Source organism: Eubalaena glacialis, chromosome 15, assembly GCF_028564815.1.
Source record: "Eubalaena glacialis isolate mEubGla1 chromosome 15, mEubGla1.1.hap2.+ XY, whole genome shotgun sequence".
NCBI lineage: Eukaryota > Metazoa > Chordata > Mammalia > Artiodactyla > Balaenidae > Eubalaena > Eubalaena glacialis.
The window spans coordinates 50,335,035-50,348,731 of NC_083730.1; the positions used below are offsets into that span (position 1 = coordinate 50,335,035).

At 40.7% G+C, this 13,697-nt stretch overlaps 1 protein-coding gene across 2 annotated transcripts in view; it reads left to right on the top strand.

Moving 5' to 3' along the window:
* The window catches only part of CHST9 (carbohydrate sulfotransferase 9), a 202,526-nt gene that overhangs the window by 82,456 nt on the left and 106,373 nt on the right, over positions 1–13,697 (top strand). The gene's annotated exons all lie outside the window — the stretch shown is intronic.

Sequence of the window (13,697 nt, forward strand, 5' to 3'; positions counted from 1 at the left end):
CAGAACAGGATTTATTTGCACAAAATTGAGGCCGGAAACATTCTTTAGGTGGTAGAGGAGAAATATTCTTTTTAGCTGCATCACAATAGACTTTACCTTAAAGCAGCGTGGCTCATTGTAAAACTGAAAAAGAAGAACTTTTATCTGGGTTGATTCTTGAACAACATACATGTGTCCCTTTTATCCACAAGATAAAATAAAGAAAAGTTTTGTAATTTTGTTAGCCAAAAATTACTTCAGTCTTTCATCTTAAATATTCTATAAGAAAGCCACAAGGAATTCCCAATTAAAATGGAAAATAACTCAAATAAAAATGGACTTTCAGGAGGTATATGATAGAGCTTATTAAGGCAGTATAAGCCAAAGCAGTTCTCAACAAAATTAGGCTCACGCTAGTTTGAATTTATTGTGGAAGTTGCACCAAAGGGCATCCGAAGTGTGTATATCAGTCAATATAATAGTAACTACACTTTTGTCTGACCTGATTTGCTCCATTCCCGAGCATTCTAGGTCAATGCATGTTTTGATTAGTTATAAGTTGCACTTATACTAACAAAGGATTAAAAATGCCCACAGAAATAGAATATAGGTGATCCTGTGGCTTTCTTGTGAAAGGAGTCTTAAGTCATACCTGATTTTCCCACAGAGAAAACAATGAACTTGTATTTCTAACCAAAGGAACAGACGCCCAACTTTTTTTTTTCCATAGAAATGATCACAGCCATTTTAATCAACTGTAAATGATATACTTGTACACTGTGTCACTGAAAACCTTCTGAAGGGAATGTAGTCATTTGAGCTGAGCAATACAGTAATCAATGGTATAAATTATCCTATTATCTCACTGAAAATCCCCGATAAGACGATTTGTAGGACAGGAGAGAAGCCAGGAGACTAGGAGGAAATAAGAAACACCTGCAGGCTGCTCACCCCAGAAGTGAGGTTATGACTTGAGTGACAGTTGGAGGAACTCTGAAGGGGGCAGAGCCTTAGGTTGAAGTAGAGAGAGCCAGGAAGGGGAAGACCAGAGCCAGGGGATGCCTTCAGAAACAGCTGAGTAAACTGATCACGCGTTCATACCGAGGGATTACTACACGAATTACTACATTACTGATTCGAGAAAGCATATTTAATCTGTGTTCCACATGATCATCAGTGTCTTGGCCTCTTGAACCACTTATAGACGATGATCCTGACCATGGCCCATGCCTTTGTTTGAGCATCTTTACCTCGTTTGAGTCCTCACAGAATGTCTCCTGAATCTATCTTTGCTTGCCTGCCTTTGCTTATACATCTTCACCATGGAGTTATTAGCATGATTGTAAATCTGTAACACATTTCTTACTGCACAGAAACAATGTGTATTTCTCTGTCAAATGTGGTCCTTTCCTCCTCAAGAATATCCCTGAAATGCAATTCCACCCAAGGCTTCTCTGAAAACACAGCTTTCTATTTTATTGATAATTTGAGACAAAATACCACATTCAAACCTGACTTTATTTAATGCATTTTTCTCTTGTTTACTTTGTCCATTTTTGCACCTAATCTGCTGACTTCCCTGCCATTTTAAAATGTTCATGTGGGAACATACAGATAAGCTAATATGAACTCTGTTAAATTTGATCTTTTTCATTGACCCCATAATACCTAGAAATACACTCAATCTTACTGGAGTAATATAGCTACTTTCCCTATAAGGTTTAAAAATTTTTTTAATTGCAATAAATATACATAACAAATGTTACCATCTTAACCATTTTTAAGTGTGCAGTTCAGTGGCATTGAGGACATTCACCTTGTTGTGCCAGCATCACCACCGTCCATCCACACAGCTCTTTCCATGTTGCAAAACCCAAACTCTGTACCTGTTAAACAACTCCCCATTTTTCCCTTTCCCCAACCTCTGGCAACCACCCTTCTACTTTCTGTCTGTATGAACTTGACTACTCTAGGTACCTCATATAAATGGAATTTTGCAGTACTTGTCTTTTTGTGACTGGTTTATTTCACTCAGCATAATGCCCTCAAGGTTCATTTATGCTGTAGCATGTGTCAGGATTTTCTTGCCTTTTAAGGCTGAGTAATATTCAATTGTACGTGTATACTGAATTTTGTTTATCCATTCATCCATCAATAGGCACTTGGGTTGCTTCCACCTTTTGGCTGTTATGAATAATAATGCTGCTGTGAATATGGGGGTACAAATATCTCTTTGAGACTCTGCTGTCAATTCTTTTGAGTATATACCCAAAAGTTAAATTGCTGGATCATATGGTATCCTATAAGGTTTTAACTTAGGCAGAAAGAATGATGATATTTGTAAGATTCTCTAGATTTCATAGTTATTTGCTTGCTTATCTGGTTTTGTTCCCTCTCTCTTGCTTTCTTCTAGATTAGCCATATCCCATAGAAATACAATTCAAACCACAGATGTAAATTTAAAATTTTGAGTAGCCACAGTTTAAAAAGTAAAAAGAAATAGATGAGATTAATTTAATGATATGCTATTTAACCCAGTATATTAAAAATATTATCATTTCAACCTGTAATCAGTATAAAAGATGATAAATGAGATACTACAAATTATGCATTTGCCAGACATGCAATGAAGATTAATAGAGTATGTGGTACAACAGTTAAAGAAAAATGTAGTCCCACCAAAACAACAAGGTGTGTTTAATAGAAAAATGTTTTACACTGGTTTGGTTTTAAATTTAAATTTAAATTAATTAAAATTTAAAATTCAGTTCCTAAGTTGTCCTAGCTGCATAGCAGGTGTTCAGTAGCCACATGTGGCCAGGGGCTACCGCAGTGAACAGTGCAGAGCTGAGCATTTTCATCATCGCTGGAAGCTCTGTTGGACAGAGCTGCTCTAGGCTCTGATATCCCTCAAGGCCAGGAACTTGGATCTCTTTTTTATCAGCAAAGCTTTATCACCTGGTGCCTAGTAAGTGTTGAATATGTATTTGTTGGATGATCTACTAAATGTATTTAGCAAGCTCTGCATTATCGAATGCTCTCCATCTACCAGCCACTGTCATGGCACTGGGGCCTTACTGAGTGAGTTTATATCAGCAACATGTCCCGTCCTGGAATGTCTGTCCAGAGATTGAGGTCTTTGCAGGTTTTATGTTCTGTTTGCTTGGTTTCTGAGTTAGGTTTTGAATGAAATGGGAAAATGTATTGAAAACAAAGACAGAAGTTGCTTGTAGCGTTCTGTTTTGTTCCTGGGGCCTCCCGCAGGGCCTGAAAGAATTAAATATTGGTTCAACAAATGAAGGAACAAGTGGCCTTGTGAAATCATCACACACAGAAAATGGCCCTGTGAGTTTCCTGAGGAAAGAAGTCCCTGAGAATGGTAAAGGGGAGGACAAGAGAAAACCAGAGAAATGGGAACACACAAGAGAAGGTTATGGGCATCCTAGACGGTACATTTGAAGTAAGGAGAATTATCTGTAACCAACTCAGAGCCGTGAGCACTTCCTTATCCATAAATTAAAAGGCAAACTTTATTAGTTCTGCATATAAATTTCTGCAACCTAATTCCATTTGGAAGCGAAGTCATTCATTTATTCATTCATTTGTTGAACAAGCGTGTGCATGCCTTCCCAGTGTCTGCTGTATCCAGGCCTTCTCAGCAACGACAAACAGTAGTGCTCATTGTGTGCTAGGGGGACAGTTGTGCATCGACTTCCTAGCAATTATAAGGGCATTTGTGGAAAGTCAAGCAATAGCATTCGAAATATCCTTAATCAACGTGCTTATAGAATCATCACTATAAACTAAAAAAAAAAAACTGCCTCATATTCAAAATATGTAACTCATACTTAATTCATATGTAACTATGGTTTTTTTTTTTTAATATTAAATGACAATGTTAAAAAATCATTACAGTGGTTTAGCTAAAATAATTTTGGGCCTAAAATACCCAACACATAAAGTGTTATGACTATATCATTTAGGATGATGCTTTTTTTTAAAAATTAATTAATTAATTTATTTATTTTTGGCTGTGTTGGGTCTTCGTTTCTGTGCGAGGGCTTTCTCCAGTTGCGGCGAGCGGGGGCCACTCTTCATCGCGGTGCGCGGGCCTCTCACTGTCGCGGCCTCTCCCGTTGCGGAGCACAGGCCAGACGCGCAGGCTCAGTAATTGTGGCTCACGGGCCCAGCTGTCCCGCGGCATGTGGGATCTTCCCGGACCAGGGCTCGAACCCGTGTCCCCTGCATTGGCAGGCAGACTCTCAACCACTGCGCCACCAGGGAAGCCCTAGGATGATGTTTTGGACTGTTGAATATATTAGAAAGTTAGCGTCTTCTTTCTTTATTTAACCTGATGCAAATGTACAGAATTTTTTTAAGGTAAAATGTAAGTGCATTCCTAGAATTTAATTTACCTTTCTTGTGTTTATCAAGAAAACAAGAAATAATCATTTTCCTCCTCCACATGAGGAAGAAAATCAAGAGAGATAATCAAATGAATACTTTTTCACTCCATAGCAGAAGTCTTTAAATAACAACTTCCTAACACATCTGGATTAGATCCTGGTTTCACACTGAGGAACCAATAATGTCCTATTCTTAGTATTCTAATTATAGTCACAATGTCTGAATTTCACTGAATTTTTCAGGAAGCATTTAAACTTGGCAGTAGTCAAAGTCACTGAGATTGTAAAAATCGATCAAACAAAAGGCCTGAAAGATGGATTTCGTTATCTCCTCTTTTTAAGTAACATGCAGTGATTGTTGGCAGAAATAGATAAAGCAAGCAGATGCCTCTGATCAGCTTGCATTTTTAATCTTTTCACTCCAAAGACCACCCTGTTGTGTCCAGTATCATCGCAGTAGGATCTAGTGCAGCGTAACTTAGGGATCATACTCTTTTCCACTAGTAAGTTATCAGATTTAGCATTGCCACTCATGAGATAGTGTCAAAGGAATATCTTTGTTGGTGAAAAATAAAAGATTTGCATATAAGATGGCAGATATGATTAAACTTTTAGTTCATATTGGCTGATAGAAATGTAAACACCAAGGCTAAGATGTGACTAATTTCGATCTTTTTTAACCATTTGACTTCAGAACTTGTATAAGTAGTGTAACACAGGCAGACCTCAGAGATATCGAGTGTTTGGTTCCAGACCACCACAAGAAAGTGACTGTCGCGATAAAGTGAGGAACTGAGGATAAAAAAAGATCCCTATTTTATATATCTTAAGTTCGAGATCACTATTACCTACCCAGCTAAGACACTTCTTGACCATCTATTGCAGTGACAGTGGGGCTGGAGGAAGTGGGTGGATTTGAGAAAAGTTTGAAGAAAGAATAAACAGCACTTGGTTATTAATGGCAAGTGAGCGTGAGGGAATTTGAGAGGAATTCCAACGCCCCTGATTTGGATGACTGAGGATGTCAGTCCCTGAGAGCAAGCACTGGGGCAGGAGCATGGTTAGAAGAGGAGGACTTCATACTGAAGTAGGCACAGTTGTAGTGCTTTGGGAAGATCTACAGCCATGTGCGCTGAACACGTTCTTATTTCAGTCTGGAGCTCAGGTGAGAGACACAGTTTAGAAATTTGGGAGTCAGTGATGTAAACATAGTCGTCATCAATGCCAACAAAGTAGATGAGATTACTCCAAAAAAGCCTGTAGGGTGAAAACATAAAGAGACTGTATTTCAGATGAAAAGAAAAAGCTTGGCATGGATTGTGCTGCTTAGCAAAACAATCCCGAAAATGCAGAGGAGGGAAAGAATGATGTGAACACCCTTCCAAATCAGGTGCGTTACTTTATGGGCATAGCTCCTCTTCAGCTAGAACTTACAACGAGGGAATATTGGACCTGCGTGCAAGTCTCACAGCCAAAGAGCAAAACCTACAGCCATAGAACAGGGCAATAAAGAATTCAGAAATTGAGACTTTGATCTTGAATTCTTAGGTAGTTACATACACGGTGTTGGTGAGAATGCAAAATGGTGCAATCACTATGGAAAAGCAGTATGGAGATTCCTCAAAAAATTGAACCACCGTGTATTCCAGCACTCCCTCTTCTGGGTATTTACCCAAAAGAATTGAAATCACGATCTCAAAAGATATTTGCACTCCCATGTTCATGGCAGCATTATTCACAATAGCCAAGATGTGGAAACAACCTAAGTAGCCATTGACAGATGAATGGATAAAGAAAATGTGGCATATACATACAATGGAATGCTATTCAGCCTTTAAAAAGAAGGATATTCTGCAACACACAACAACATGGATGAAGCTTGAGGACATTATGCTAAGTGAAATAAGCCAGACCCAGAAAGACAAATATTATAAATATCCACTTACATGAGGTACCTAAGATAGTCAAAGTCATAGAATCAAAGAGTGAAATGGTGGTCACCAGGGTCTGAGGGGAGGGGGAAATAGGAAGTTACTAATCTACGGGCATAAAATTTCAGTCAAGCAAGATGCTCTCCAGTCCTGCAGTACAACATAGTACCTATAATCAACAATAACGTACTGTGCACTGAAAAATCTGCTAAGAGGGCAGATTTTCAGAGGACATCTGGGCTGGCCGTTTATTTTCCAGGCAGCTAAAGTCAACAGGAGACAAGCCAGAAGTGATGGATGCAGGGCCCTGTGACGGGGGCTGCGATGAGGGTGCTGGTTAATAAAACAAACCTACTTCTTCTGACTCCAAAACCGGAGAACTCTCTCTGCCCCACAGCTGCCTCTTTAGAATAATGGAAGATCTGTGTCTGGGAGGAAGTCTGGAGATGATCTGGTGCTAATTTTTTATTTTACAAATGGATTAAATAAAGCCCTGAGAGAGTAACTTGTTAAAAGTCACACACATGCTTTTGGGTGAAGTCTGTGCTAACATTGGGAGCATCCCTATTGGACTCTGATACTATTCGTGGGACTCTTTTCAAAGGAAATGAAACCAACTTTGCATATGCCCTCTGTATGCCATGTGGCTAAATCTACTCCTGGAAGGAGTCCAGGTTTAAGCTTAAGAGTATAAGCTCTAAGGCTTCCCTGGTGGCTCAGTGGTTAAGAATCCGCCTGCCAATGCAGGGAACACGGGCTCGAGCCCTGGTTGGGGAAGATCCCACATGCCGCAGAGCAACTAAGCCCGTGCGCCACAACTACTGAGCCTGCGCTCTGGAGCCCGCGAGCCACAACTACTGAGCCCGCAAGCCACAACTACTGTGAATCCCATGCACCTAGAGCCCGTGCTCCGCAACAAGAGAAGTCACTGCAATGAGTAGCCCGCGCACCGCAACGAAGAGTAGCCCCTGCTCACTGCAACTAGAGAAAGCCTGTGCGCAGCAACAAAGACCCAACACAGACAAAAATAAATAAATTAATTAAAAAAAAAAAAGGAGTATAAGCTCTAGTCTCAAATGACCAGGGCTGGAATCCCACCTCTGTCCCTTGGGAGTCATATGACCTTAACCTCTCTTGACTTATTCCCCTTATATGCAAAATGGAGATAATAATAGTATTATCTTACAGAGTTGTTATGAGGATTAAGGGGGAAAATACCTGTCAAGGCCCTGATGTTTAGCTCATGGTATGTTCACAATAAATTTTAGCAGTCATTTTATTGCTTTTCTTATGACTTTATATTACTCACCTCCATCTTTCAGCATCTGGGATGGAAATGTTAATAACACACACAGAGGTTTGTTTTTCTGGCATGTAGTGTGCATAAAACAAATATTTGTTGAGAGATGACAAAGGAAGGAAGAAAAGAAAAAAGAAAATGATGGAGGGAGGCTATGACATTAGAAGACCTTTCTTCATTGTCTGGCCCACATTCTGAAACATGGAAATGTACAAGGTATTTTTATTATGAATATTACCCCTTTTCTGATCTGCAAAATATGTAGCCGTGCTTTTAAGATAATGTAGGAAAACTCAAGAAGGAAGGTGTGTGTCTCCATGTGTTTTAGCGAGCTTCCTGTGTCTCTTAGCATCTCTGTTCGCTAGTCAGAGGTTCAGAGAGAACAGAGACAAAGTGCTTTCCCTTAACAAGCTTGCATGTGGGACAGACACTTGACACAATGATTTCTTTTTTTAAATATTTATTTATTTATTTGGCTGCATCGGGTCTTAGTTGCGGCACACAGGATCTTCCTTGCGGCATGCAGGATCTCTCATTGCGGTGCATGGGCTCTTCGTTGTGGCACGCAAGCTCTCTCTAGTTGTGGCGTGGGGCTCAGTAGTTGTGGCGCATGGGCTTAGTTGCCCCACAGCATGTGGGATCTTGGTTCCCCCACCAGGGATCGAACCCACGTCCCCTGCATTGGAAGGCGGATTCTTAACCACTGGACCACCAGGGGAGTCCTGACAGAATGATTTCTGTAACAAAAGATGCTTCTGTAGATGGTGGTGTGAGGGCTAGGAGCCTGCACTCTGTGGCTGGACTGCCCGCGTTTGGATCCAGCACTTGGCAACTTTGTGACCTAGACAAGTTAAGTAACCTCTCTGAGCCATGCTCTGACCTGTAAAGTAGGAATAGGCATTGTACTTACCAGATAAGGTCAAGGAACAAGTGAGTTTTTATATGTAAATGCCTAGCCTGGCATGCTGTTTGTTCCTGGGCTTTGCCTGCCTCTCAAATGAGCGATAACGACTAAAGTTCACAAGACGACCACCCAGAACATGGAGAGATGAGGTCATCAAGGTTAGATCTTGAAGAAGGAATGGACTTTGTCAAACAGAAGGAAGAGAGTTGGCTATTTCAGGCTTGGGAATAGAAATGGACGTGGCCTTGTATAGGCAAGTTCTGAGTTGCTCAGGTAAGCAGTGATCATATTTTAATGATCACTGAATGCAGAGTTAGACGGGATCTGGTAACAGTGAGAAGCAAATATAGATTTTGAGGAGGAGATTAGCACAGGCAAAGTGGTTTTTTTAATGATTAATTTGGTATATTAACATTAGGATGGAGATTGGAATCAGGACATCCGTTTGGAGACCACTGCAGTAGTCTAGACTTTGATGTGCCCAGGATCTTGGAGGGATTGATGGGAGGTTAATATAAAAAAGAAGAATGAGTGTGAGACATAGAAAGACAAGATCAGAAGGTGACTGGAAACAGGTGTGAGGAGGAGATGAGGGGAATGTCAAAGTCGCAAGCCTGACTGGCGGAGAAGTCTGTGTAATAGACACACATGTGCAAGTTCAGAGGGATGGGTGGTTTGTGGAAAAGGATTACGAGTTTCTTTCAAGTCTAGTCGCATTTGATCCAAGAATAGGACACCCATGTGGAAGCTAGAATTTGGAGAAGCAGAACTGAAGTTCAGGAGAAGTCAGAGCTAAACGTCTATATATACTTGGGACTGAATCAAGTATAGGTGAGAGTGAGAGACAGGAGACAGGGTGAAATTTCTGCGGAGATGGTAGGGCAAGAGTGAGGCAGGATAACATGCCAGCAAGTAATAGCAGTGAGGATCAGAGGAGGTGACATATATGACAGCACGTATGGGAGTGGCGGTGATGAAATACAACATAAATAGGAAAAACTTGGTGACTTCCCTGTTTCCTAGAATCTCAAGGCCAAAATGGACATTAAGACATTTTGTAGATGAGGGAATTAGGGCTCAAGGAAGCTGAGTTCATTGGTTTCCCCTGAGATAGCTGCAGAATAGGACCTGTTGCTTTTCAGTGCTGTTCTCACTTTACAGGCTCCCGCCTGGGCTCGTCCTGTCTCTCAGTGCCCAGCTGCATATGGTTCAATCTGTACTCTGTCTTACATAAACCATACTGTAGAGTGCTGGGTCCCCTTGAGTGGGCAGCGTGCACTTGGCCAAGGGCAGAGCACAGAAGCTGCGTCAGCTAAGCAGGATTCCATGAAAGGGCGTGTTCAGTATACACACTGATGTTGGATCTCGCCCTGTTTCTGTTTTTCATGTGTACTTCCTTTAGTTAATTAACTAATTTTGCAATCTTTAGAAAGTGAAATAAGCAGTATACCCATACACTCCTTACCTTTGCATGCATGTTAATTAAATAATTATTCCACTGCTTATAATATTGCTTCCCAAAAGATATTGAACTGTTTTATATGGAGGCTCTAAATCTCAACCACGTTTATAGCTCAATGATCGCAATAATTATTTTTTAAACCACACCAGTTAGAAATCGAAATAGCTGCTTTTGAAAATGCATAAAAGTGATGTCCCATGTCCAAACCGTTTGTACAACTTAACATAATTTTATTGAAGGGATAGCCATTTGAGATCTTAACCTTTTTATGAATTTATTATGAAGTCATAGAAATCTTAATGCCTTTCTAATTTTCTTCTTGAAGGAAACAATTTGGAAAATGCCAAGGACAAAAACATAGGAAGCATTTAACATAAACTGAAATCATTAATACTTAATGGAAAAGCATAATACATTCCGAGGCATTTTAAAACAGCTACCGTAAAATCATTGCTTCTAGGAGGTGTTAAAAAACAAAATTCATCCAAGCAAATTTGAAGATCTAATTGGCTTTATTAAACGCTTCATGAATCGGTCAGCATCCCATCTAGCAAGTTGAGAGGAGCTCTGAGGAGGCTGTACAAGATGGAAGGCTTTTATAGGCAGAAAGAGGAAGGGATAAGGAAAGATCAGATTACAGCATCTTCCTTTGGTGGATAAAAAGGGTCTCTGTGGCAGATTACCTCATCGGTGCTGACCAAAAAATTCCAAACTGACCAGTTAAGACTACATTCCTGGGGGAGATTCAAACTGCAGTTAGGTTAGGTATTAAGTTTCTGTTTGGTGACATGGGCTTAGCACAAGTGACTCCATTTTGGACCTGTTGTTTCTTTTTTAACAGAAGCTAGGTGGTTCTTCAAAACTGGTGCTTCAGTAGTCTTACTCAAAGAAAGACTTGATGGAAATAGAAGCCATAAAACCCAAGGATTAGAAGGAAGTGGGGGTGAGATTCAAATGACTTCATTTTAAATGCTATTTGTCATCACAGATTTCCACTAAGCTTGCTCCCACACCTGGCTTCCCATGGAACCCTTGGGTCAGAGGTTCTTCTGTGTTGTTTTTTGTTTGCTGGAGGGGAGGGATGCCCTTTCAGGGTTTCTTCAATTTCAGAGTTGCAAAAACTGGTTCTGAAAATAGTTGGCAGTATCTGTTGGCCAAATTTATTTGCTGAAAACCCTTTTGTTTTGAACCAATGAGGCCCAAGGTCAAGAAATACTTGGGTTAACTTAAGGTTAACACAATAACAGCATTCTTTTGCAAACTTCCAAGACTATTTCATTACTTTCTGGCTTCTTCTTGCTTCTGTCACTGTGTTCTCTTGCTGACCACTGTTGAGCTGTCTCAAGCCCCCTTCCTTGGTGGCAGCAGCCCACCCAACCCTCCAGAGTTCTCTCTGTGCTGAGGCTCATGGGTTGGAGGGAAAGAGCACTGAAATGCTAGACTTGGATGCTGAATTCTGGAGCCAAATCCAGTTCCATCTCTAGTTTTGTAATCCTGGGCAAGCTACCTAAACTCACTCTCCTTCTTCTCCTGCTTCCATTTTTTAAAAAAATTATCTTTTACAGTAATTTTGTCAAAGTAATGCCTATGCAGTTAAAGTATCAAATACAACAAAAGTTCTTTTAACTAGCCTTCTCTTAAATGATTTCCCTGACTAAGCAACTCTCTCCCTTCCCTAGATATAACCTACTGACTGATGCGCCCAGCCAGCTCACCACCAGGGCCTCACCTGCTGTCTCTTGAGCCCTCCTATACCTTCTGACCCCACCTGTGGGGATGAATATGGACCAAGAATTAGTTGTGTTTGTTCCCATTGTACTTGTTAATATAATTATTCAATTATAAAGTATATAAAACCAATGACATATGAATGCATAAAAGAATTTCTATAAAAATGTTTTGGAAAGACTCAAAGTTGAGTTACTAAAAGTAAAAAGCTACAGAATCAGGTGTGAAAATAAAATGATAAAATATTAGGAAAAAACTCAAATCTAAAAGGATTCTGCTTTGTGTCTTTAAGTTCTCAATCCACTTAATGGAATAGAAACTAGGAAATATAGATGATGATGATGGGGGTGGTTTATGTAAAAAAGTGAAAAACTGGAAACACGTAGTTATATTCCATAAGCAGAAATCCAGGTCATATTCCCACGGGATTCTTCTGGTATTAGATTAGATGAGGTTCACATAAAGTGCTCAGCATCATGTCTGATATTTAATAAGGATTCAGTACATGTTACCTGTTATTGTGGTTACTATTGATTTAATAATTGTATATCCAGGTGATGTTAAAAGGAAACAGGAAAGAAGGTAAGGTGAGACCAAACCAATATTACAAAATAAAATATCGGGATAAACTTAAACCCAGCAACCAAATGTTATACAACAAAGGACCTAAACTTCACCGTGAAAAACTTTTTGTATCAGAATATCTTTATGTAAAACTAAGAGGGTATTGATAATCACATTTACGACAGGTATAGCTGGAGAAAAAAAACATTCATTCATGAAATGTAACCCTGTCTCAATTTTAACAACAAATTGCCGCATGGCCTTAGGAAACTGCCCAACCTTTTCCCGTCTTTTATTCTCTGTTAGGCAAAGATGATGATAACCAACTGAATAAATTTATCATGCTGCCAGAAGAATTACTTTCAGAAAAGAACATTGTGGGCATATTTGTGTTTCCTCACTTGAATGTGAGCTCTGCTTGGCTGTGCTACTCATGCTGCATAGAGCGCTCGAACCCTCGGAAGAAGGATCAGTGAAATGCCTTTTTTAAAAAAATTGATTTCCGGCGGCATGTACTGTATGTGGAGCAGTCTACAGTGAAGCGGAGGCAGAGCGGCTCCGTGAGCTCCTCTCCACTTTCCCATAGAGAACCCTCCACTGCCTGCTGAGGGCGAGCCACACACATGCCCTCATGCCCAGCGAGCCCGCGAGGTCACTATCGTATGACAAAGGTTTTGCTGCAGTTCATCTTCCTCCCTGTGTACTTTCCATTTGCCTTCTTGGAATCCTGCTGCATCACAGAAGCTGGAAGTTCTGATTTTCCATTGAAATCACAATGGAAAGTCTTGACTTGACCACCGTGTGGCAGACAGGGTCTCGGTGATCCGGCTGGGTGTCAGGCCTGAGCCTCTGAGGTGGGAGAGCCGAGTTCAGGACATTGGTCCACCAGAGACCTCCCAGCTCCACATAATATCAAACGGCGAAAGCTCTCCCAGAGATCTCCATCTCAATGCCAAGACCCAGCTCCACTCAACGACCAGCAAGCTACAGTGCTGGACACCCTATGCCAAACAACTAGCAAGGCAGGAACACAACCGCTCCCATTAGCAGAGAGGCTGCCTAAAATCATAGTTCACAGACACCCCAAAACACACCACCAGACGCAGTCCTGCCCACCAGAAAGACAAGATCCAGCCTCATCCACCAGAACACAGACACCAGTCCCCTGCACCAGGAAGCCTACATGACCCACTGAACCAACCTTACCCACTGGGGGCAGACACCAAAAACAACGGGAACTACAAACCTGCAGCCTGTGAAAAGGAGACCCCAAACACAGTAAGTTAAGCAAAATGAGAAGACAGAGAAATACGCAGCAGATGAAGGAGCAAGGTAAAAACCCATCAGACCAAACAAATGTAGAGGAAATAGGCAGTCTACCTGAAAAAGAATTCAGAGTAATGATAGTAAAGATGATCCAAAA